This window comes from Anabrus simplex, chromosome 2 (assembly GCF_040414725.1).
Source record: "Anabrus simplex isolate iqAnaSimp1 chromosome 2, ASM4041472v1, whole genome shotgun sequence".
NCBI lineage: Eukaryota > Metazoa > Arthropoda > Insecta > Orthoptera > Tettigoniidae > Anabrus > Anabrus simplex.
The window spans coordinates 89,888,536-89,912,923 of record NC_090266.1 but is presented as its reverse complement, the minus strand read 5'-3'; positions in this window follow the sequence as shown (position 1 = coordinate 89,912,923).

Genomic DNA, 24,388 nt, shown 5'->3' with positions numbered 1-24,388 from the left:
CGATTTTTCTTTGCATTTAATCCATTCGAGTTAACTGTAAGCCGCTGTAGTTTATTTAATGGTACAGTTATTGGTTTAAATGTTTCTTCTAACTTTAGTTGGTTTAAAGCCATATCTGCTTTAAGAGAGTTATATTTTTTTACATCTTTTCTTAATTTTGCCAGTTTATCATTTACACGACTTTTTTCCACTATGTTCGCCTGCATTTTTTAAACTGAAGTGTAACGTCTATTGTTTTACTCATATATAGTATATTCAAAGAGTATATGGAGCGGAAGATCGTTACTATTCCATTGTTCTGGATTTTTTTAGGCGGAATTGAATTTCATCACCTTCCTTTACAGCAATTGGTGTACCTACTTCTAATTCGATTGGATTGTTCACGTGATTAATCATCGCATATACCAGAGAACCACATGAAACTGTTAACGGTGTAAGTGTACCCGTGTAGGGAAGCTTATACATAAGTCGAGAATTTTGTAGCATATATATTGGTGACTGATTTGACGGTAGACTGTTAATTTGAAAAAGAGCTTTTCTTGGTTTATTGTGCAGTTCCTTTTTCATCACTTCAAACTCTTCTTTTGCAGTAGCAAACGTTTCTAAATACTGTTTGTTAACAGCATCTTGCTCGTGGATAGGTGAATCAACATTTGTAATTCGTTTGTTCTTCATATTTAATTCTCCGTTAGATTCTACTGGTAGATAATTTTTCTGAAGTTTAGATATGACAAGTTTTAACTCGTCAACTTCTCTCCGCGCAGCTGCATACTGTTCTACAAAGATTTTATTTGCAACATCTTTCTCATTTAACGGATTATGTACGTTAGTAATTCGCTTATTTTCCATACTCAACGTACCACACACATCAACGTTTAGTTTCTGTTGATTGCTTATTTCATTCTGCAGTTTTTCGAGTTCTCCACGCGCTGCTGAATGTTTTTCTAGGTATGCTTTATTAATCGCATCCGTCGAATGAATAGGTTTGCCGATGTTTGTTACTCGTTTATTTTGCATATCTAGCGATCCATCGTCATTCAGTTGTAGTAGTCTACCTTTGGTATGCTTTTCTAAAAATAAAAGCGAAATTGCATCTTGTTCCTCTTCAGGATCTGCCACACCCGATATTCTCTTGTTGTTCATGTTGAGGTTATTGTCAGTTAAAGGAAGGTGATCATCCACAATATCACGTAAAAGAGAATCAACATATTCTATGCGTGCAGAAACGTCGTTGACTTGTTTCTCCAAATTTCTCTGCACATGGTTAGTGTGTGTACGCATTGTGTCAAGCGAAACGGCTTCGTTTCCATTCATCGCTGGAGCTATTCCTTTCAGCCTTTTGTTCTTAAAATCAACTGCATCCTCTTCTAGTTCACATATGTCATGTATTTCATTTTTAAGATCTAAAATGTCACGTTGTATTTCTTCTTTATTAATACTGTCCTCAACGGTTTATAACACATAATTTTTATTACAAGCATCGTCCATGTTTATAGAACTGCCGACGTTCTTTAAACGTTTACCATAAATACTTAAGTTTCCGTCAGATGTTGATGTTACGTAATTTGTACTAACCAACATTTATTCATCTACATATGATTTAGTAGCAATATCATGTCGTGATGATGGTCGCGTTACACACACGTTACTGGTTCTGTTGTTTGATGCCATCGTGATGTTCTTTCTCTACTCAACAATTCGAAAATGAGTTCGTTAATGTATACACTGTCGTATTTATATCACATAAAATATATCGAATCCATTTCGATATCGACCTTTGCTTATTTCGCTATCCTTATCGATAACGAGAAAGCTGAATTTCGATTGCGACCAACAACGATAACATAAATCAGTGAACTGGTTGTAACCAGTGGCGAAGCTAGCTATTTTACTTGGAGAGTCTAAGAATATTGTTCAAGCTTACCTTAAATTCTTCTATAAAGCAAGTGTATGCGGCGCTCCTTTCTCTCTGCAAATGTATCAATGACACGGTCCCTGAAGCTCTGATTATTTGACAGTACGTGCAATAGAGATTTCTCTATCGCAAGTGTACTTAAATTACATAGTCTACTGTTTGTAATTGAATTCCTCAGGAAGGTTTTTATGGGTTTTAACGCACTCATACTTCTTTTTTTTGCTATTGGCTTTACGTCGCACCGACAAAGATAGGTCTTATGGCGACGATGGCATAGGAAAGGCCTAGGAGTAGGAAGGAAGCGGCCGTGGCCTTCCTTAAGGTACAGCCCCAGCATTTGCCTGGTGTGAAAATGGGAAACCACGGAAAACCATCTTCAGGGCTGCCGACTCATACTTCTTTCACTCGAACATGTTGTCACTGGAAATGTGAGAACTAAACGAGCCAAACGTGTTGTTTGTTCGTAAACCTTGTCCAGACCATTATCCAACATATATTATAGCAGTATTTGTGGAGGTAGATGTTTAGCTTCATCAGAGTACACATTCACAAGTTCATTTGTCACTTGTTCACTTTCGAAAAAAGGGTACATCTTCAGGAGTTGTTTCATTTTCATTGAGGGAAAACTTGTGTTCTAAGCCTTAAATTGATTCTCATCCAATAATTCTGCAAAATGGAAGTTTTCAAAGTCACAGAACCGTATTTCCATCTGTACCACGGCGGTATCAATTATTTCATATGCTAATGCTGTGAGGGTTGGCACTACAAATGATTCTGTTGCCATTGCGGTATTGAGAGCTTTGATTCTGACAAGATATATCTAATGTTTCATCCGCCTGAACTGGTACAAATTCACAAATAGAAAGTTCTTTCTAAATCTCTCGTCATGCCCACGGAATGGAAATTCTTGTTTTCCGAGAAAACACACCACTTGAACTAACCTGCCAAGAACCCGTCTATTATGATTTACTAACTCATTATGCTTTAGAACTGCAAGACGAGCCGCTTCTGATATCGCATGATCTATTCTACTCCTGCCGAGAAGAAGAAGACGCTCACTGTTCTGAATATGTCTTTTTGAAATCTGGTGTTTACGTGCTCTTCTATGAATTTTTTTAGGGTACTGATGCCACCCTCACTCCATTCACTATCACCTCCAAATAATATGCAAATGTGACAATAAAACTTACAATCTGTCACACTTGCTATAAGCCATCTATAATCCTTATACCATTGGAACTGAAAAGTTCTTATTTGGTTTCCATCCTTTTGCACAATTTTCAATAATGGCTGTGGCCGCTTGTCTTTCAGGGCACATTTTTCTTCGAAAGACAAAGAAGAAAATGGAGTTCGAAGCAAGTATGTAATAAGATCATTACGTTCATTCATTATACACGGATTTAAAAAATACTGGCAACTCTTCACAAAACACAGACCACTAATAATAAGTTGTGAACTTCACAGATCAATAGATCAGAACGTAAACATTAACTCGTAACTCGAGACTTGGAGACTAGACTCCCAGCTAGGTTTCAAAGCGAGCACTTACCGCTGCATGACGTCATACGTTGTCATAGCAACCAGCACAAGCCCCGCCCGCTAGCAGAAAGGTAAGAGTCTGACTGAAGCCAGACTCAACGGCTAGGCTCAGTGCTGCGAGTAGCGCGGCAGATCGGAGAGCCGTGAAGTCTGTTAACTTTATTAGACATAATTTTCGTGCCTTATATCAATAATTTATTATTCGTATTTCGTCTGGGGAATCTGAGACTCTTAGATTCCCCCTAGCTTCGCCACTGGTTGTAACTCATATCGGTGTTCACGTGATCGTCGTAGACATGACGAAGATTTCTTGCATCTTGTTTAAACAGAATAATGAAATTAGCGTTGTCTCTAATAAGTTGTTTGGGAATGCAGGAATAGGTCTGACATAAGTAAAAAACTTCCACGATATGATGTCGACCTCTACTAAAGTAGTCTTTCATGTGCTGCTGTTTGTCGCTTGCTACATCGTCAAAAATAAAAACGGAATTTCTTTGAGCTTTTACTGGCGGTATTACTTGCTCACGATGAGAGTAAAACTCACATTTTATTTCTTTAATAGATTTTAAAAGCTTCTCTAGCTCAATATATTTTTTCTGCGACAATGATTTTGAGTAAACATACACATTCTCAAATCGTAACCCGTTCGGTTGCAATAACAAATTAATCATTACATTAGTCTTCCCTGCATTCGATGGACCGCATATGATACCGCGTATTGTGTCCGGCAACAGTTTACTATGTTTATTTTTCTTTCTTACTGAACGTTTTGTGTCGTTCAGATTTGCAACAGGTAAAGATAACGATTGTTTTATTGCCTTTACCATCACTTTCTTTTGATGATAATAATTTTCAACGATCGAGTGCACAGGAGCAACACGTACAGTGGATATCTTTTTCTCAAAGTTATTGTTGATTATTAAATAAACATGACCTTTTTTTACCTTCTGTTTTACTTATCTAGTTCCAAAATGGTTCGTGCATCACTCTACACGTAGTATTAAGAAGTGCTGGAAGAGCTGTCCTGTTATAGTGATCTAATAATATGTTGCCAACTTCACAACCCCTCATATACCGACAAGAAGGTGACCATTTTCTGTGTTCTGTTAACGGATAATCATCTTTTTCCCACGAAAATAATTCGATTCCGCAAAAAATACATTTAACTGCGTCTAGGTATCCCGTGTAGTAAAATCCAGCTTTAGCTAAACTTACGGGGTCTGTCCACGGCACACGCCATCTAGCGAAAGTCCTTAACCGATCTACCTCAGATTTTAAATTTAACGGACGAGGAATGTACGCCATGACGTTGTAAAATGAAGAGAGCAGAAACATATTTCTTTTATTTATATAATTATCTTCCTACCTTCAAAAAAGAATAGAAATAAACTTACATACATTTTAGTACTCAACAGTTGCACATCGTGTAAAAATGTACTTCGTATATAATAACACACTTGTTAGCAGGAGCTCTTATTTGAGTATGCTGCGTCGAAGACGCAACGTTGTAGCAGCTCCATGTAAACGAGTAGGGAAAGGAGGAATAATAGGCAAAGTTCTTAATAAAGCTATAGATAATTTACCAGTAGAATTGCACATACCAGGTTATGAATTTTGTGCACCTGGGACAAAGTTAGAAAAACGACTTAAGCGTGGTGATCAAGGAATAAATCTATTAGATAAGGCATGTAAAGAACACGATATCGCTTATGCTCCATACAAAGACCAGAACAGAAGGAAAGAAGCAGATGAAATCTTAGCCTATAAGGCTTGGTCTCGTGTAAACTCTCAGGACGCATCATTAGGAGAAAGAGAAGCTGCACTAGCAGTTACGGGTATTATGAAAGCGAAATCTAAAGTAGGTGGGGGTAGACGAAGAAGAAAATCAAATCAACGAAGAGAACGTGTAAAACCAAAAAAGACCAGCATGCTGTAAAAAAAGAAAGGTGGTTTTCTTCCACTCCTTCCGATATTTGCAGCCTTGTCTGGCTTGGGCGGTCTAGCAACTGGAGCTGCGGTCATAGCATCGGCTGTAAACAAGGCGAAAGCCGCACAGGAAGGATTAAAAGAAATGAAACGCCACAATCGAATGCTAGAAGCGATGAGTGGGAAAGGGCTTTCTACTCGAAACAAAGGAAAGGGCATTTACTTAAATCCTCCAGCATACAAAAGATAATGGAAGGCCTGCCGAATAGAGCATTATCTAACATAGATCTATATCGTTACGCATTTCGTTTAAAATTTTCCTACCTCAGAGGTGTGTTTATGCGAGATACGTTACCGGAAATTTCTCGTAAAATGAGAGTTGTATTTTGAATTTAGATCCGATAAGTAAATCTGGTTCGCACTGGGTTGCGTTCAGTAAACGAGGTGCGTATGTGTTCTACTTCGATAGTTTTGGTAATTTACGCCCCCTAAAGAGGTATTAGAATATTAAAAAAACTGTTACATTCGGTATAATTTTCATTCTTATCAAACTTTTAATTCATCAATTTGTGGTCATCTGTGTTTTCTATTTTTATACTGTATAAATACAGCACGACCTTAGTATTTGTGTTCAGTGTGCACGATGCCATATGAAAGACGGATTACACTCGAGGGTAGAGGCTCGAAGATTGATGTAGTATTAGAAACCCCGATTTATTTGAATAGAGCTTCCTTCTATGAAATAGGACTTGCCGCACTATTTACATCTAATAGTATTCGAAATGTCACTAGTAAAAATAATAAGTTTGCTATATATTTGAATGGTAAAAAAATTATTTTGAGTGTGACAGAAGGTATTTATGAATTCGAAGATCTCATGGCAAAAATAGAAAGTTTGCTAACTATTAAAAATGTAAAACTATTTCCGCAGGAGTACACTCCAAAACTTAGTTTTTTTATCTCGACTATTAACAACAAACCTACTATGCATTCTCCGTTTGACATTGATTTCAATATATCGAACAGTGTTGGTAGTAGCTTAGGTTATCTGTTAAATGTATATGAGAAATATGCTAACCATGAATCGCAGCTGAATGAAATAGGTAACGTGAGCGTTAATAGCACAAATAACCAGATTGGTATTAAAATGAAGGGAGACAAAACAACTGTACTCACATTACCGGAAGGTAGTTACACTTTTTCGGAAATAGGAGCTCTAGTTCAAGAAGCAATAATTAACAACTTTCCTATTCTCGAAGAGGAGAATGACCCTCTAGATGGAGATAGTAAACTTATTACTATTACTTATGAAAAGACTTATCTTCGCTGTAAAATGTCTTCAAACCTAGACGTAGACTTTGCTGTTTCCGACTCAATTGCTGATTTGTTAGGATTTTCACGACAAAAATATGAAGCTAATAAATTACATATTTCAGGGGAGATTATTAAAATTAATAACGTGAACTCGATTCGCGTATGTTGTAATCTCGTGTTAGGTTCCGGTTCCTACCTCAACGGTAAACAAACACATTCGTTATACAATTTTAAACCGCTTGTTCCAGCAGGCTATCCTATCGTAGTTCAACCGTCAACTATAAGCTTCTTACCGGTAAACACTAGTGTTATTCAAAATATATCCGTCGTACTCGAAGATCAGTTCGAAAACCCAACCGACTTACAAAATGAGGATGTAACAGTAGAGTTAATTATTCGCCCAGTAAAAATACAGTAATCATATAAAACATAAAGCGTACTCTTATGTACTATCATTCGAGTAAGGAACAGTTGAACAACAACATCATGGTTATAATTTACAACAACCAGTCAAAAAACCGAGGATTAAAATTGGAAGCAGCCAGAGTAGTAAAATATAGAGTAAAGCTAAAAAACAATGTCATCGTGTACGCGACAAGAACAAATTAACAGCAAAAAATAAAGACTTTTTACAATCGCTAGGCTACCGACTACTGTAAGTTCTATTTCTCCTACGGAAACTACTTTATTCTCTTTTCGTGTGTAATCAAGCTAACATTGCTCTCTTTTCGTGTGTAATCACTTTACAATGCTACTGGCTGCCACAGGATAAAGCATATAAATTCTGATTCTCTACCAAAAACTACTTTAGTCTCTTTTTGTGTACAATCACGCTAACATCAAGGAGATATATGTTCAACGTAACGGACAAAGTTATATTTGACAACAGAGTTGCGAGGCGGGAAGTAAGGAGCTATCATCCATTTGCGGGCACGAAATATGAAAACAACGATGAAATTCGAGTTCCTGTACACAACCAAGAACATATCTTTTTACCCTCTGAAGCTGATGTTCACATCGAAGGTGAAATAGTTAGATCAAGCGCAGATAATACACCTTCAGCTATAGCCGCTCCCGATCAAAATGCAGCAAATCTCTTCGATGAAATTCGTGTTGAATTGAATGGGAAAGAGATTGAATGAACTCGACGTGTAGGTACGACTAGTGCTATAAAGACTTTCGCCTCTTATTCTAAAAATGAAATGCTAGCGCTGCAATATGCCGGCTATTTTCCATCAATTTCTACACCACCAAACGAAGCTAATATTGCCCACGCAACTACAAAGCTCTTCCATGCAATTATCCCACTGCATGTTCTTTGCGGATTATTTGAAGACTACAGGAAACCATTCATAAACTGTAAACTTGAATTCATCTTTATTCGTTCTAGAGGTGACAAATGTGCGCTGTTTTCAGCCAACGCGGAAGATACAGCTAAGGTCAAAGTACGAAAAATGTGTATAAAGCTACCAACTCTAATACTGTCCGATGAGGAAGAAGTTAAACGCATAAAGTTAATTCAAAAAATCCTTCTATTCCTGTAGCATTTCCATCGCGGAGTTATCGCGAGTTACCTACTATTCCAAATTCAACGAAAATTAATTGGACTGTTATGACTACGTCACAAATAGAAAAAACGAGAGTTTTTATGCTTGCTTTCCAAACCGATCGTAAGAAAATTAATGCTTCTTCTTCTCTGTTCGATCACTGTAATATGCGATCCGTTGCCGTATTCTTAAATTCAAACTTTTATCCCTATGAAAAGGCTGTAGCTAATTTTAACAATGGCGACTGCAGTGAATTGTATGATATGTTCATGAAGTTTCGTAATGCGTACTATTAGCTTGATGATAATCGTTCCGAACCGAATATATCACGAAGTGAATTTCAATCGCATTGTCCTATTGTTGTTATTAATTGCATGGAACAGGTAGAATCGATAAAATCTTCCTCTGTAGATGTTCGCGTTGAAATTGAAACAAACGAACCTATTCCAGCCAATACTACTCTGCATTGCATTATTATTCATGACCGCATAATAAATTATAAACCACTAACGAATGAAGTATTTTCTTCCAATAATCTTGCGCGAGTTCTTCTTCCTTTTTTCTAATCGTGTATATAAACGAGAGAGTGAGGATTCTCTGCTTCAGTTCTTCGATATCAAGCACACCATGAGTGCAAAACCCAGAGGAGTGATAGTTGACATTCAGAGGTTACCTACTGGAGGTTACGAGATAGCCTGTTGTAATATAGATTCGTCTACAAATGTGTTATCTACTGCTCTGTTAGGTATGAGTGTACCTAATTTAGATTTCACGCTTACGTCGTTTTTCAATCTTCTCAGTGAACAACAATACCAATATCTGGTTGTGTGCAACTGTGTTAATGAGTTACGTCTATTAGCACTGCGAGAGCATCCTCGTACATGCATAATTGACTTGAACACTATAGAAGGTGTACCGGATTTAAGAACAATGCGTAACGAGTGTTTCCCCGTTGACTGTCCGCGCCATTTACCACATGTTGCAAGATATTCAGGCAGCTGTGCTATGTTCAACGTTCACGCAGTTCATAGTTGGTTAAAATCGTCAGATGGTGTGATGAGAATAGTGTGTTCAGTGATAAACAAATTTAAGAAAGAAGGTGTGAGCAGATTCAATCAATTTGAGTGGGCTTTCTTCCCTGAAAACATATTATCTATTTACAAACATCATCAGTTAAGTGCGCTCTGGCAGTATCTACCAGATCATCTGAAGGCGATCTTACACCATGCTTGTTAGAATTCAGGAGCTAACAACAACGACACCGTCCGAGCTTGATATCAGCTACTAATACAATTATTAAGGTGAAGAAAAAAATAGATATAATAGCATCCTTTTTTCCTTGCTTGCTTTTTCGGTTTTATTCAGCTACTAATTTATTTTTTCTCCTCTGCAGGTCTCTCCTCATAGCGGCAACAACAACAACGTCCGAGCTTGATATTAGTTACTATTTCATCAATTATTAAGGTAAAGAAAAAAATATTAGTTTCCTTTTTCTTGCTTGCTTTTTCTGTTCTATGCTGCTATCAACTAATTTTTCTTTCTTTTTTCCCGCCTCTGCAGGTCTCTCCTCTGGTGGCAGTCGAAGATTCAGTCTCTGCAGATCTCTCCTCGTGGTTGCAGTTACAAATTCAATCGAAATTTTATATTTTAAAAAACCTCTGTAGTTTCCCATTCAATAAACTTGATTGTAAAAAAGAAATATGTTCTCTTTTTTCATTCTCCTACTCCTACTTTAGTTAGAGTACAAGGAATAAAAGGAGAGGTAGCGCAGGATAGTTGAAAGAAAAACAACTTTTTGATCATCTAGTGTAGAGTTTTATTTTTTCTCGAAAAAGAAAAAAAGATTAAATAAAGGTTTACAATGCACTTTAATATATAATAGAAAGTCAACTTACAGTACAATAGTATACAATGTACTTTATAAGAGAAAGTATAAATGCATTGCAATAAAAGAAACAGCGAGTGAAATTCTATAAGATATAAGATATAAATTGTAAAAAACTGTCGGTGTCAGTGTATAGTAGTTGTGAGTTTGAATCTGTGTTTCTCAAAATAACGTTGTAGTGAAAATCGTTCATTTTCATTTTTGACAAATCTAAAATTGTAGCACCGAGGTAAACCGGTTGATTGTGAAGAATTTGAAGTTTCCTCATTTCGATAATCATACACTCTTCGTCTACTATAATACGACGTTTGAAGTTTGCTCTTGAGATCAACGTACGTGCACCAGAACGACCCTCCCACTGTGTGACCCATCTAACGTCGCGCAGCTTCCTTACGTTCATTAATGAATGACCAAAAATTGCGTTATTCATTAATTTATAGAAACTTTTCTCGAACTCATTTTTGCTAACTTTCGTTTCTCTGTGTTCAAATCAATGTAGCATTTTAACCATGCGTTCTGATTAAACTGAATTGCTCTGTAAATGCGAGCTACATTCATACCTAATTCTACACACTGTTTTAATAGCCTATAATGAAGACCATACCGTTCCTTGTTGTAAAGAGTGCTCATTAGTTTCGTAGATTTTTCAGGACACAATGGATAATCGGCATGTTTATCATGAAGTTCTGGTGGTTAGATTAAATCAACTTCTACCATAAACCCAACATCTGCTTCATCTCCTGCATTCATAATGTCTAAATTCTCAACGTTTTCGACCCATTGAAAGCCGCCCGTTGGAAGAAACTGTTGCTTAGCGAATCCATACAAATTGTTCACGTCAAAGTACATTATGTATGATTCCGGTTTGGACTCATCGTATGTTAACATGTACTTGTTATTTGCTACTGCATGCCGCGTAACGCATTGCACATTACCACCGCGTATGGAGCGTTCGAAAAACTGCAGCATGTCGACATCTTGAAGTAATTGTAGCTGGACAGCTGTTATTTTCTTCATAGCACTCCATGCCATAGACGGTACCGTGTAGAAATGAGCGGCATCAATACCATATGTCTCTTTTCCACTCAATCTAAAGTTTTCAAATACATCGGCCAAGAGTAAAGTATCGATTTTCAAGTAAAGATCAGAATAATCACCCAACGATTTACAAATAAACTTATTCCAAATAAGGTGAGCAAACGCGTAGTTCTCTTCCGAAACAGTTTCACCCTTTAAAGAGCTAAAGAATGAACTCCTTGACGGTGAACTAGTGTCGTCTAACACCTCCATACTAGTAACATATTCGTATGGAAATGTCCCTTTTCGAGAAGCGAGTTTAAACTGTAAATCATCGGTGAAATACCGTCTCGTTACAAGCTTTGACTCGTCACTAAGAAATAGGGACATTTTGTCCAGCGAAAAAGGAGTAAAGTTGTAAGTGTCTATAAATCTTAGTTCAACACATTGTCTTTGATTATAACGTATAAAGTTTGAAAATCCTTCGTATCGTTCCATGTTCACTGATAATAGTTTAATGTTCGTTCTGAGATTTGTCACAACATCCCCTCCCTTCCTATGCAGTTCTCTAATTATGAAATGACCATCATAGGCTGTCAAATTATGGAATGCTACCGGCAAGATAAAAATTCTACGATACTGTAAGTTACACAATTGATGTGCTGATCCCCTGTAAACACCCGTTAAATGACAATGATCGCGAACTTTAATTTCATTATCTACAATTTCCTTCTCACATATGTGACATAATGTAGACGAGAGAAATTCATTTTCTTGCTCAACAGTTAATGGTAACATCGGTTTCGTTTCAAAATAAGAGGGCGCAAGCGTGTCCACCAAGTTATACATCTCATCTACGAACCATTTAACACAATCACTACCTCGATAGAGTTTGAAAGAGCACAAATCTCTGTCAAAACTACAGTGTAAATAATATGTTACGCTGTATGGCACATGTTCGTGAATTGGAGTTGAATGTGACGTGTTATCATTTGGAAAACAAGTAGACACAGGTTTCAGGATGCATTCTGTGTCAGCATACACAATAAAAGGCACTGTCTCTTTAACCTTATACTCTGCGAAGTACACTAGCCGTTCCCTATCCGAAGGCATTATACTTTTGCCCACCGAAAATTGTATACAGTTATTAGTATGCAAAGCTAATTTTTCCTTATTGTAAAAGTAAGACAAACACCGTCTGCAAATATAAATTCTATTGTGGTTCTTCGTAAGAGATGAGTGCACAAGACGTGGAAGATTCTTAATCAAACAAAAGTGATACTTCTCACTGTCGCCAATCTGAAGCATTAGAAGATCAACGATCTTTTCACACGTTTTATGTGAAATGTACAAAGGTACAAGAGTAAACCCTTTTTTGTCATTATTCTGTCCTATGCACACCCAGTTGTTCTCGTCATACTGCGCACCGAATACATTCACGGAGATTTCGTTTTGTTCTTCAAATTTTCTCATGTATCTCATTTCCATCGGGATTGGTATGTCTTTTAAATTGCATTATAATGTGGATAAGAAGAAATGCGATCTACATGATGTTTAGCTGGAACTAAGCCAGCAACTACACTCCACGCAAAGCAAGCATCTCGTGTGTTCTGCAGATTAATAACTGGTTTCTTGTTTCTAATTGCTGTAGGCAACGTTAGACTAGTTGGCGACTTGCCCACGTGAAAACCTATATTTTTATTAATGTTTATCCGCAATTCGCGAATTCGTAGCAGAGACCATCCCGAATCACGAGCCTCGAACTCTGATAATCTTTTCAGAATCGGTTTCGTTACATGTTCGTTGTACCATTCTCTTAAATTAGTACCTTCAGTAATTTCAGCGTTCCTTGAATGAAAATAATTGTTATCGATTTTATCGTGAAGGACATGTTGTGTCCAGAGAACGGTATTTACTTTTAATGCTTGTGTCTTCAGTGCTTCCTTCACGTATTTATTAAACCACACGTAAGATTTATCTAGGAACTCTTCGGGGAGTAAGAAATCATTGTTAACATTTACCACCGCTAGTGTGTACACTCTGCGCCGGAAAGCTTCCTCGATTTGTTTACACTGGAAAGCAGACAAATCTTCTATCTGAAAAGTTAGTCCATTAACAGCGCGAGCGTGAAAATAAATTTCTAACATCCGATTACGCATTTCCTCTAGCTCGTTAAGATTTTCAATCAGCTCGAACTGAGCTTCTTCTCGCTCCTCGCTAGGTTCGAACCGATATGACATTAGTATTGATCCATTTACCTCCCTCATAAACTCGCAAATGCGTTCAAACGCTCTATCAAAATGAGCTTGCTTTCTTCCGTCATCTACATCTGTCTGTAAATTAATGTCTAGTTTTCTACGTTTGCTCGCAGGATACTCCATGACTACAAAAAAATTACGTTTTGGTGCTAAATTTTTCTGCGTTCTCAAGACAAGTCCAGCAGTTGCTGTAGCAACGACTTATCAAGAATGTATTATCCGTCATCACCCAGTATAACAAACGAGCTAGCTCACTCCCTGCTACATCTAGTGAACAGTGAACAGCTTCGCTTGGAAACTCGTCCTGAAGCTTCCCTAACAATGTATTTCGGTAATGGGAAATTTTATTCGATTCTTGTGAAGAAAAGGAAAATTCAATCTTGTAAATTTCTTCGAATGTATTATAGCCTACAAATAGTAAAAAAATGTTCATTACTTAAGAATTCACTTAAAAGAAATCGCACTACAGCAGCTGTCACCTCCTGCTGGCTTTCATATGCTTTACACAGGTTCGTCACATATACTGTAAAGTGAAAAAGTGCACACCCTCTGTTCCATAGTTCAATACAATTAGCACTCACTTCTTGTTGTTGTTGTGCGCTCAGTTGTCCCGCTTCATCTTCAACAGGCCGTGAAGTAGCGACCACTTCCTCCTCTCGATGTGATTGCAGACGCCGGCTCTGTATGCATGGATATGCTTGATGTTCTGTTCCTGGCTTAATCTCAACTTTCTTCCACTTCATCATAGCAACACCTTGGACCTGAAAAGAAGCAGCACATACTATTTTCAATTAACAAAACAATTATACAAATACGGTGAAAAAAGTTACATTAAGAACGAAAATACTCTCTGCATACTTACTTAGTTAAAATAGATGTCGTAACTGTTGACATTCTACTGTAGGAAGCACACTTGATGGTAGCCCCTCTCCATGCCTTTGTACATCATTTTCAAGTTGTTTTTTAAAGAATTTATTTCTTCTATTTCTTCTGCTGTAAGTTTTGCGAATTGCGCCGGCAGGAAAACACTCACAGTCTCCTCATCTTCCCCTTCTATATCAACGATTATTTTCCTCCCAAATCTTGCTTCTACCGCTCTGAGCACTTTAACCTTAAATGGATGGTTAAGTTGCAACTCGCTTAGTTTTCTATTATGAAATTGTGGTGCCTTTGCAATTTTGTTTAATTTCATTAACATATCCATTCTGTTGAAGCTGCCATATCTTTTTAAAATTAATAAACTAAATAAACTTACACTTACTGAAGAGGAAAGAAAAGTAGTAGTAGTAGTAGTAGTAGTAGTAGTAGTAGTAGAGAACTCTTCCAACTAGATGATAGTTTTCATGTCGTGCTCTGTTCCTTAAATACTCCCTGCCACCACCTTCACTCCTCAATAGTGGGCTGGACTTGTCACTGGTTCACCTTCACTCGAAATTACAACTTACAATAAACATCCTGTTCGTGATGGAGATAACCTTCAACAAGTTAGAAAGCGGATCTTGCCTAGTAACAGCTGCACTGTAGCACTCCTTAGTGTTTCCCCCTCACCCACAGTAAGAGGGGAGGGAGGGATCATTTTTTTACATAAACTAACATCCTGTTTAGCTTTCACCAGCAAGTGACCTATTAAAGCAAATCCTGTACCTTGCCCACAACAGTAACCTTTCAAGAAAATTAATTACCTCTGACATAATGACCTCTGAGTGTGGTGTTCTCATTCCACATGTAGTTGACCCCCTTAGCCAGTGAAAGCCACTCCAGCAAGTTACCTTTTAAAGCAAATCCAGTCACAGCACCTTGCCCCACACCTTTCAAGAATTAATTACCTCTTACATAAAGACCTCCGAGTATGTGTAGTTAACATTCCACACACGCCTTAGCAAGTAAGAGGCCCCTTCAGGGAGGGAAGCGCACGGGCATGCGCATTGGCTGCGGCTGGTCCAGAACTCTTCTCAGGCAGCGCTGGTCCAGAACTCTTCGAATTACCCTACTCGTTTATCTAATGCTAATGCTAAAAGATTGTTCTCTAAATACCCTGAAACTGTAAGAGATAAATGAGGAAGTCTTAGCCAGAAAATGCCAAAACATTGACAATGGTAGCTTTTGAATGAGTAGACCAGGTGTCCATACTGTTTTAATAATATGAGTACTTTGTGATTCTATATTCGTGTATGTAATTTAAATTGCAATTTCTATTTGTTACTAAATTCCTAGAGTAAACTTGAAAAATACACCTAATATGAAGGTTACCAATAAAGATTACAATTAATATATCCAAAGATTATGACATTCAATTCAACATGTAACAACACTGACAACAGAAAATTTCTCACTTTTAAACAGATAAATTAGAGAAAACCACTGAAATACCTTACCTCTAGTGATAAGTGATGGAAAGGAACAAACAAGTGCCAAATCAAGTTATACAGAAAGACTGTTTCTTAAGTCTTCAGCCCAAAAGCTGGTAGGATCATCATAAATTTGAGGTTATGCGCTTATAGAGAAACAGCAAAAATCTATGGTGGCACCATGGTGAGTCAAGGCATGAATAGGAGTGAGGTAGCTTGAAATTACCTTGCCTTTTTTACCTTTTAACAATTTGTTTGTGCGCACCAATACAGATAGGTCATACAGTGAGATTGGGATAGGAAAATGCTAGGAGTGGGAAGGAAGCAAACATTGTCTTTATTAAGGTAGAGACCCAGTATGTGCCTGGAGTGAAAATGAGAAATCATTGAAAACCATCTTTAGCGCTGCCGACAGAGGGGTTTGAACCCACTATCTACAGAATGCAAGCTGATAGCTATGTGACACAAGCCACGCAGCCACTTGTTCAGTTTACATACTTCTGACTGAACACTTGTGCCTTCTGTAAATCCTTCTTGGAACCTGTTTCTGCCTTAAAGTACCTATACATGCCCTTCCATTTTTCACTAAAATTTGTACTTCTGCCAATTATGCTTGCCATCATGTTAGTTCCCTCAATTTCTGTTTAATTCCACAAACATTTCTAAATCTATTTCTTTTCAGTCTGCACCCCCTCTTTAGTCTCTTTATTTCTCTCTCATATTATAGTAGGTCTTTACCATTTTTACGACTTTAAAGATATGTGCCTGTTTTCACATTTCAAAGACTGTTTAAATTTTTATGTACCAGTTTCCTCCAATCATAATTACTTGTTAAGAACTCCCTCAAGCCTGTCTTATCAACTGTATGGTACTAACCAGTATCCTATTTTGTCAACATTCCCTTCTGTTGCGCTTTTTTAAAACTATGATAAAACACCTTCATGATCAATTACACCATCTATTACTTCAATTCCTCTATCAACTTCATCTGGTTGTACCAGCACCACATCCTTCCTTCCTGTCCTCCGTGAAACCTAATTATCTCCCTTAAACACTTCAACTCCTACTTCATACCCCTTAACACCAGCTCACACACACAGTACCTACTACTGCATTCCTTAGCAATTCTTTACAATTCTTGATTAAAAAAGAAAAATGAGCACAAAGTAAAATAACATTTTCAGTGAAAATGACAATACAATAAGCAATACACTATTTATGAAAATAACTACACTACAATTATACTTAGGTGTATCATATTATTCATTTTTCTTACAACGACCTAACAGAAGTGATAACTGTGGTGAATTGCTGAATACAGAAAGGAATACATAAAAATTACACAACAATACAGAATGCAAGCAAGATATTACCAAATCTAATAAAATACCGACAGTACCATTCTAAACTGCCCTTAACTGGTATCTGATTTTCAACAAATTAACAGGAGTATGGTTAAAACAAAATACTTACACAGATTATTACATATGGTAGATTATTATTATTATTATTATTATTATTATTATTATTATTATTTCTGATGAGGCCTGCTAAGGACCACGTGCCAATTTCAATTCAGTTCTTCATACTTTGTTGCTTTCTCTTTGGTTCCTTCCAGTATTCTTTCATCCTTTCACTATGCAGTTTCTTTCTGTCCTTGGACCACTTTGCACAAGGTTTCTTGTTCACTCTTCCTTCGAATCCTTCCATATTTGTACTTACTACCCTCTTTCTAAAAATCTCTCTGTCCACAGTTTCTTCTTCTCTTATATTATTTCTTTCTAAATCTTTGATTACTTCTTGAGTCCAGTTAGTTGTTGCCTTTTTGTGCCAAAGGTACATGAAAATTCTTTTTGTTAATATGGAATCACCCATTCTGTATATATGCCCAAAAAATTGCAATCCCCTTTTCCTTATAGTTTCTGTTATGTTTTCTATGTTCCTGTATATTTCATCATTAGATCTTAATTTCCACACTGGGGTACACGAAAGGAGCCTCCACGAAGACTGCTATTATACACTTACAATACGATGAGTATCAATCGGGCTTACCCTGGCAACATCAGAATATATCACAAAATGTGCTGGCGACAGATCCTTTCAAATCCAGAAGCAACTGAAGAGATTATCAATTCCCATACAAAAAGGTATTTTTCAAGACCAACTTTGAACATTATATCAGTAAATATAGAAGGAATATCTGGACAAAAAGAGGAACTTCTGCATAATCTGTGTAAATAATTCCAGTGTGATATATTGTGTATCCAGGAGACCCATAGAGATACATATCATAGAAGACCTAAGGTACAAGGCATGAACCTTGTAATTGAAAGACCCCATCGGCAATATGGTAGTGCAGTATTTGTTAAACATGGCTTATCAGTGCTTTCTACAGCATGTACTGAGGAGGATAATATTGAAATCCTGTATGTTGAACTGAACAACTGTGTAGTCACCTCAGTACACAAACCACCTAATGCAAAATTCATCTTTAAGGAACCAACTAATATCCACAATCAGAAAACTACACTGAAGAAAATCGAAATTGCAACATCCAGAAGGAGTGGGGCTACATTGCTGCAAGTGAACATGCAGGACGAGTGCCCGGTTGTGTTTCGATGATTACACTTTCAGGTCCCTCTGACCGCAAGTTTGGACAACAATCAATACAGGATGTATCCACCACGAGCTGCAATTCATTGATGAATTCGTCGAGGCATGGAGTCAATAAGGCCCTGGATCGCTTCCTGAGGAATTGTGGTCCATGCTTGCTGCACTGCACGGGTCAGTTGTTCCAGAGTTGTGGGTGGCTGAGGACAGTTGGCCAGTTGTCGACCAATCATGTCCCACACATGCTCAAAAGGGGTTAGGTCCGGGGATCTGGCGGGCCATTCTAAGGTTGTGATGTCGTGGAGAGCTTCTTTGGAGATGCATGCAGTGTGAACCCAGGCATTGTCCTGCTGAAACATCCCATTAGCAATGTTCGCCATCATAGAGAAAACCGCTGGATTGAGTACCCTATCAGCGTATTGTCGAGCAGTCATAGTGCCCTCAACAAGCACTAATTGTGATTTCACATTAAAGCCAATAGCTCCCCAGACCATAATGCTTGGTATTGGCCCTGTATGCCTCTCGACAATAAGATCTGGGCGGCCCCTCTACAAGGTACGTCGGCGCACACGATTCCGGCAATTACTGCGGTCAAGATAGAAGCGTGATTCATCACTAAAGACGACCCTATGCCATTCGTCGACCCACGTCGATCTTTCTCGACACCAGGCCAGCCTTACAATTCGCTGTTGTGGGGTCAATGGAACACCTTCTGCAGGGACACGGGCTCGTAAGCCGCATGCATGCAGGCGATTACCAACTGTTTGTTGTGTAACGTGGGGTGCCACAGCTGCTCGAATTTGCACTGCTGTTGCATGGGGTTCCATCCGGGCCATCCGAATGATGCGGCGATCCTCTCTCACAGTTGTCTGTCGCGCTGGGCCTGAGCCAGGTCTACGAGCATGGGTACCTTCATTTGACCACTGCTGCCATACACGTTGTACCGTAGATGCCTGTTGGCCAACACGTGCAGCGGGAATCCTTAGCGATAATCCAGCCTCACATAGCCCAATTATCCGAGCCCTCTCGAATGGCGACAGTTGTTGATAGCATGCTCTTCTCTGTCGTCGAGGCATGTTTGATGGGGAACACTTCACTGCACAGACTGCAAGTCAACTACGCTACACCAGATTCCCTATACTGGAGTTGATCCCTCCGCGACCAATCACGTCGGGAGACCTGTAGCAACAATCCAATGGGTCTGAAACTTTGATCGTTTACATACCTACATGGCATCGTTCCATATCTTGAAAATCAACACAAACGACCAATGCCTTCATGGTGTTGTAATTTCCATTTTGTTAAGTATAAGTTCATCTTAGGAGATTTCAATAGTCAAAGTAATGTTTGGGGATGTGATGAAGATGATGATAATTGTGAAGCTGTATTGCAGTGGGCTGAATTCAACAACTTACGCTTAATTCATGACAGTAAATTACAACCATCTTTCAACAGTGGACACTGGAAATGAGGATAAAATCCTAATTTGATTCTCACCAGTAAAGAAACAGCTTCACAATGCCACATGAGTATTGGTTCCCCAATTCCAAATACCCAACACAGACCTATTTTATGTCAGTTTACTGCAGCCATAAGACCACAAATAGTTCCATTCAGAAGACGATACAATTTCAAGAAAGCAAATTGGGATATGTTTTCTGAGACACTAGACAGCCTTGTGTTGAAAATACATGTCCTGAGGTATATGATGATTTTATAGCAGCCGTTCAGGAGTCATCTCATAAATCCATCCCATGTGGATGTCGTACCAACTACATTCCAGGACTCAGTTAAGACAACATCTATTTGTTAGAAGAGTACATTAAACTCTTCGAAGAAAACCCTTTCAGCGAACAAACATCAGATGCTGCTATAAAACTTACTCAGTCTGTGGCGGAAGGTAAGAAAACTGGTGGATAGAAACGATAGAAAGGCTAGACATGAGCAAAAGCAGTCATATGGCATGAAGATTACTATGTCAACTAAGTAATGGATCCAATGCAAAAGAAAACCAGTGCAAACATTTCTCCAAATCAAATAGCTCAACAGCTTTTGAAAAATGGTAAAACAGACAAACGAGGTAAAGGACTGAAGATTCAAAGACAGGAACATCTGGAAACTAATGAGTTCTCAAAGCCATTTCACAAAATGAGTTGAAAAAGGCCATACAACGATATAAGAACAACAAGGCAGCTGGAGTAGGTGATATAAGAATAGAGCAAATAAAGAAAATTGGACCAACAACACTGAAATGGCCTGTGGAACTCTTTAATAACTGCTTAAGGCAGAACACGATTCCAACAATATGGAGGAAAACTAAGATATTTGCTATATTGAAACCTGGGAAGGAACCTTCTGACCCCACCTCATTATTATGCCATTTTTATGAGATATTTGAAATGCTGCTATTGAACCACCTATTACCAAAGATTGACAATTTACTTATACCTGAACAGGCAGGTTCAGACCTCAGAGAAATTGTACAGTACAAATAACTCACTTAACACAAAACACTGAGGATGGGTTTGAGAAGGGCCAGATCACTGGGGTGGCATTTATTGATCTCTCATCAGCTTATGATACAGTCCAACACCACATAATGCTTCACAAGATCTACAGCTTGACCCTGGCCTTTGGTTTCACTAGAATAATTGCCACCTTATTGCACAACCGAAGATTCTACATAGAATTCCAACGAAGTCAGAGCCGTTGGAGGACTCAAACGAATGGCTTACCCCAAGGGAGTGTATTGTCACCAATACTCTTTAACATTTATATAAAAATCAGCCTAGACCTCATGCAACGAAAAGTTTCATATATGCCGACGACCTTGCTTTAACGGTACAGACAAGTGATTTTGAAGAAGCAGAACAGATGCTTACAAGAGCTCTAGAAACCTTTTCTGACTACTACGACAAGAACCACCTGAAGCCAAACCCACAAAAGACACAGGTCAGTGCTTTCCATCTTCAAAACAGGCAGGCAGGAAGAAAACTGAAAGTGACTTGGGAAGACACAGAATTGGAGCACTGTCTTATACCTAAGTACCTTGGAAGTACCTTAGACAGGTCCCTCACCTACCGACGGCATTGCCTAAATACAAAACACAAGGTGTCAGCCCGTAACAAGATCATTCGGAAACTTGTTGGTAGCAACTGGGGTGCTGAACCTCAAGTGGTCCGTACTTCTGCCATGGCACCTTGCTTCTCTGAGGGTGAATATGCCTGCCCAGTGTGGTATAAATCCACCCATGCAAAGCAAGTAGATGTGGCCCTTAATGAAACTGCAGGACTGATTACTGAATGTTTGAAGCCGAATCCAGTTGACAAACTGTATTGTATGGCAGGAATTGCTCCTCCTGATATATGCCGAAGAGTAGCTGCAAATGTCGAAAGTAAAAAAGTTGAAGAAAATTAGCTACATCCATTACACAGACACACTCCCCAAAAGTCTATATTGAAATCTAGGAGGAGCTTCCTACAGTCAACATCTCCACTAAATACATCTCCAAACAAAGCCAGAGAAAAATTGTGGGCAGCCAGAACAAGTCATCTTCAAACATGGACAAAACCTGCTGTATGCTTACCAACTGGACACAATTTGGACTGGATCACATGGAGATCCAACAGATGTTGGAAATTCTGAGGACAACTTAGTGAAATGGGGATATTTGGATGTGTCACCATTATGTGAATACGGAGAGGTGCAGACTACCAAGCATCTATGTCAGTGCTCATGTTGCCCTGATTCTTGCAGTGAGAAGGATTTGCTCAAGGCACAAGGAAATGCAGTCACAGTTTCTCGCTTTTGGGCAAATACTATTTAATACCATTTTGGCATATATGTATAAAATTCCTTCTGTTTTACTGTCACTAAATTGTAATGTAAAAAAAACCAAAAGAAAGTTCTATTGTATGCTTCTGATTCAAGTAAATAAATAAATTTCCATACTTTTGTTGTTTTTCTCATAATTCTCCTTTCTAGTACCTCAAGTTTATCTAATATGTAGTTTAGTACCATACAGTCACTTGCATATAGGCATTCCAGTTTCACTACTGTAGTGTAGTGCCTTATTTTAAGATTTTTACATAGACACTTTTTGTTATAAGAATTACTTGTGATACCATATGCTCTTTCTATCTTGTGTTCTCTTTCCACTGGACCAATATCTGTTGCCAAATATGTATTTCAATGCCTTTTATTTTTCTACCCAAAATTACCAGCAAAATGTTATGTTCTTTAATCTTTACGTTCCAAATTCTTACATTTTTCTCTAGAACACAGTTGAATAGAAGGGGTGACAAACCATCACCCTGCTGTACCCCAGTATTTATTTTAATAGGTTTTGATATATCACCTATAAATTTCACCTTTGAAAGGTGTCAGTAAGTATTTCACATATTTTGTTTGTCAATTTTGTTTTCACTCCAAATTCACAAATTGTTTTATCTATCAAATGAGTCAATGGCATTTTTAAAACCTATAAATGTCACAGCAATGTCCTTTAAATTAATATCATATGGTGAATTATGGATTTTAAGTAAAATATTTGTTCTGAACAAAATCTACCATTTTTAAATCCAGCTTGATACTCACCCAGATGCTTGTCAAGTGATCAATATTTTTGAGAATAACTTGTATGCAATTAGCAGAAGAGAGATGCCTCTATAGTTATCAACATTATTTCATTTGTCCCCCTTTTATGCATTGGGTGTGTTAGGACCACATTCCATTCTTCTGTAATCCTCTCTGTTCTTCAAATATCATCAAAGATTAACTGCAGCTCTTCAAGGATTTTTGATTGAGACCATTTCAAAAGTTCAACTGTTATAAATAAATTACTTCTTTAATTTCTTCAGCAGTGGGTGGTATATCTTCTTCCAGATTTTCAGTTGTTTGAGAGAGATTTCCAACTTATGGTTGGGTTCAGTGTAGTTTAAAAGCTAATCAAAGTGCTTTGCAAGTATTCCACAATTCTCAGCATTGCTTAGGGCAAGATTACCATTTTCATCTTTCAAGTACCGTGCGAGTTGGCCGTGCGCGTAGAGGCGCGCGGCTGTGAGCTTGCATCCGGGAGATAGTAGGTTCGAATCCCAGTATCAGCAGCCCTGAAGATGGTTTTCCGTGGTTTCCCATTTTCACACCAGGCAAATGCTGGGGCTGTACCTTAATTAAGGCCACGGCCGCTTCCTTCCAACTCCTAGGCATTTCCTGTCCCATCGTCGCCATAAGGCCTATCTGTGTCGGTGCGATGTAAAGCCCCTAGCAAAAAAAAAATAATAGCATCTTTGAAGCATAAGCTAGGCACTTGATACCCCTTTAATTAACTCTTAAAAGTCTGGTAGAAGTTTTGAAAGTTATTTTTAACAAAGCTGTCTTGCAGGTCAGTAAGTTGTGACTTTTCAAAAGACCTCAAGTTTTGCAAAAATTTGGGAATTTTGTTTTAATGTATTTTAGTATTCCTTGGTATGTATACAACAGAGCACCATTTGTTATTTCAGCAAAATGGAATTACAAGTGCCCATAATTTGGATATTCCATGGCCCCTCCCATTTATTAATGCCACACACTCCTCTGACTGCATGCTGGAACTTACTGTTCAATAACTTTGTAGGAAATGCGAGTGCATTAGTGAACATGGCTCCATTTTGAAGGTAATTTGTTGCTTAGCTATTAGCGCTACTGTCAGCAATGTGCCATGTCGCTGTGTTTGTTCATATTCACATAGTTCGGTGCATGTTGTGAGATATCGTTACTTTGAGTGTTTACTTTCAAAACTTTCTTTCCTTTCATTTTTATTTTGCACAGAATAAGTTATCTTATTTTTCCTTTTCATTTCATTATTTTGGCTTAGGAGTGCAAGTGTAGGAACTGTGGGTGTGGCCAGGCATTAAGGAGTATAAGGGAGGAGTTGGAGAGCTTGAGGGAGATAATTAGGATTATCTCAGAAGACAGGAAGGAAAGTAGGCCTCCCTCAAACTACAGGATACAGTAGGTGTAATAGAGGGATGGGAAGGAAAAATGGGGAA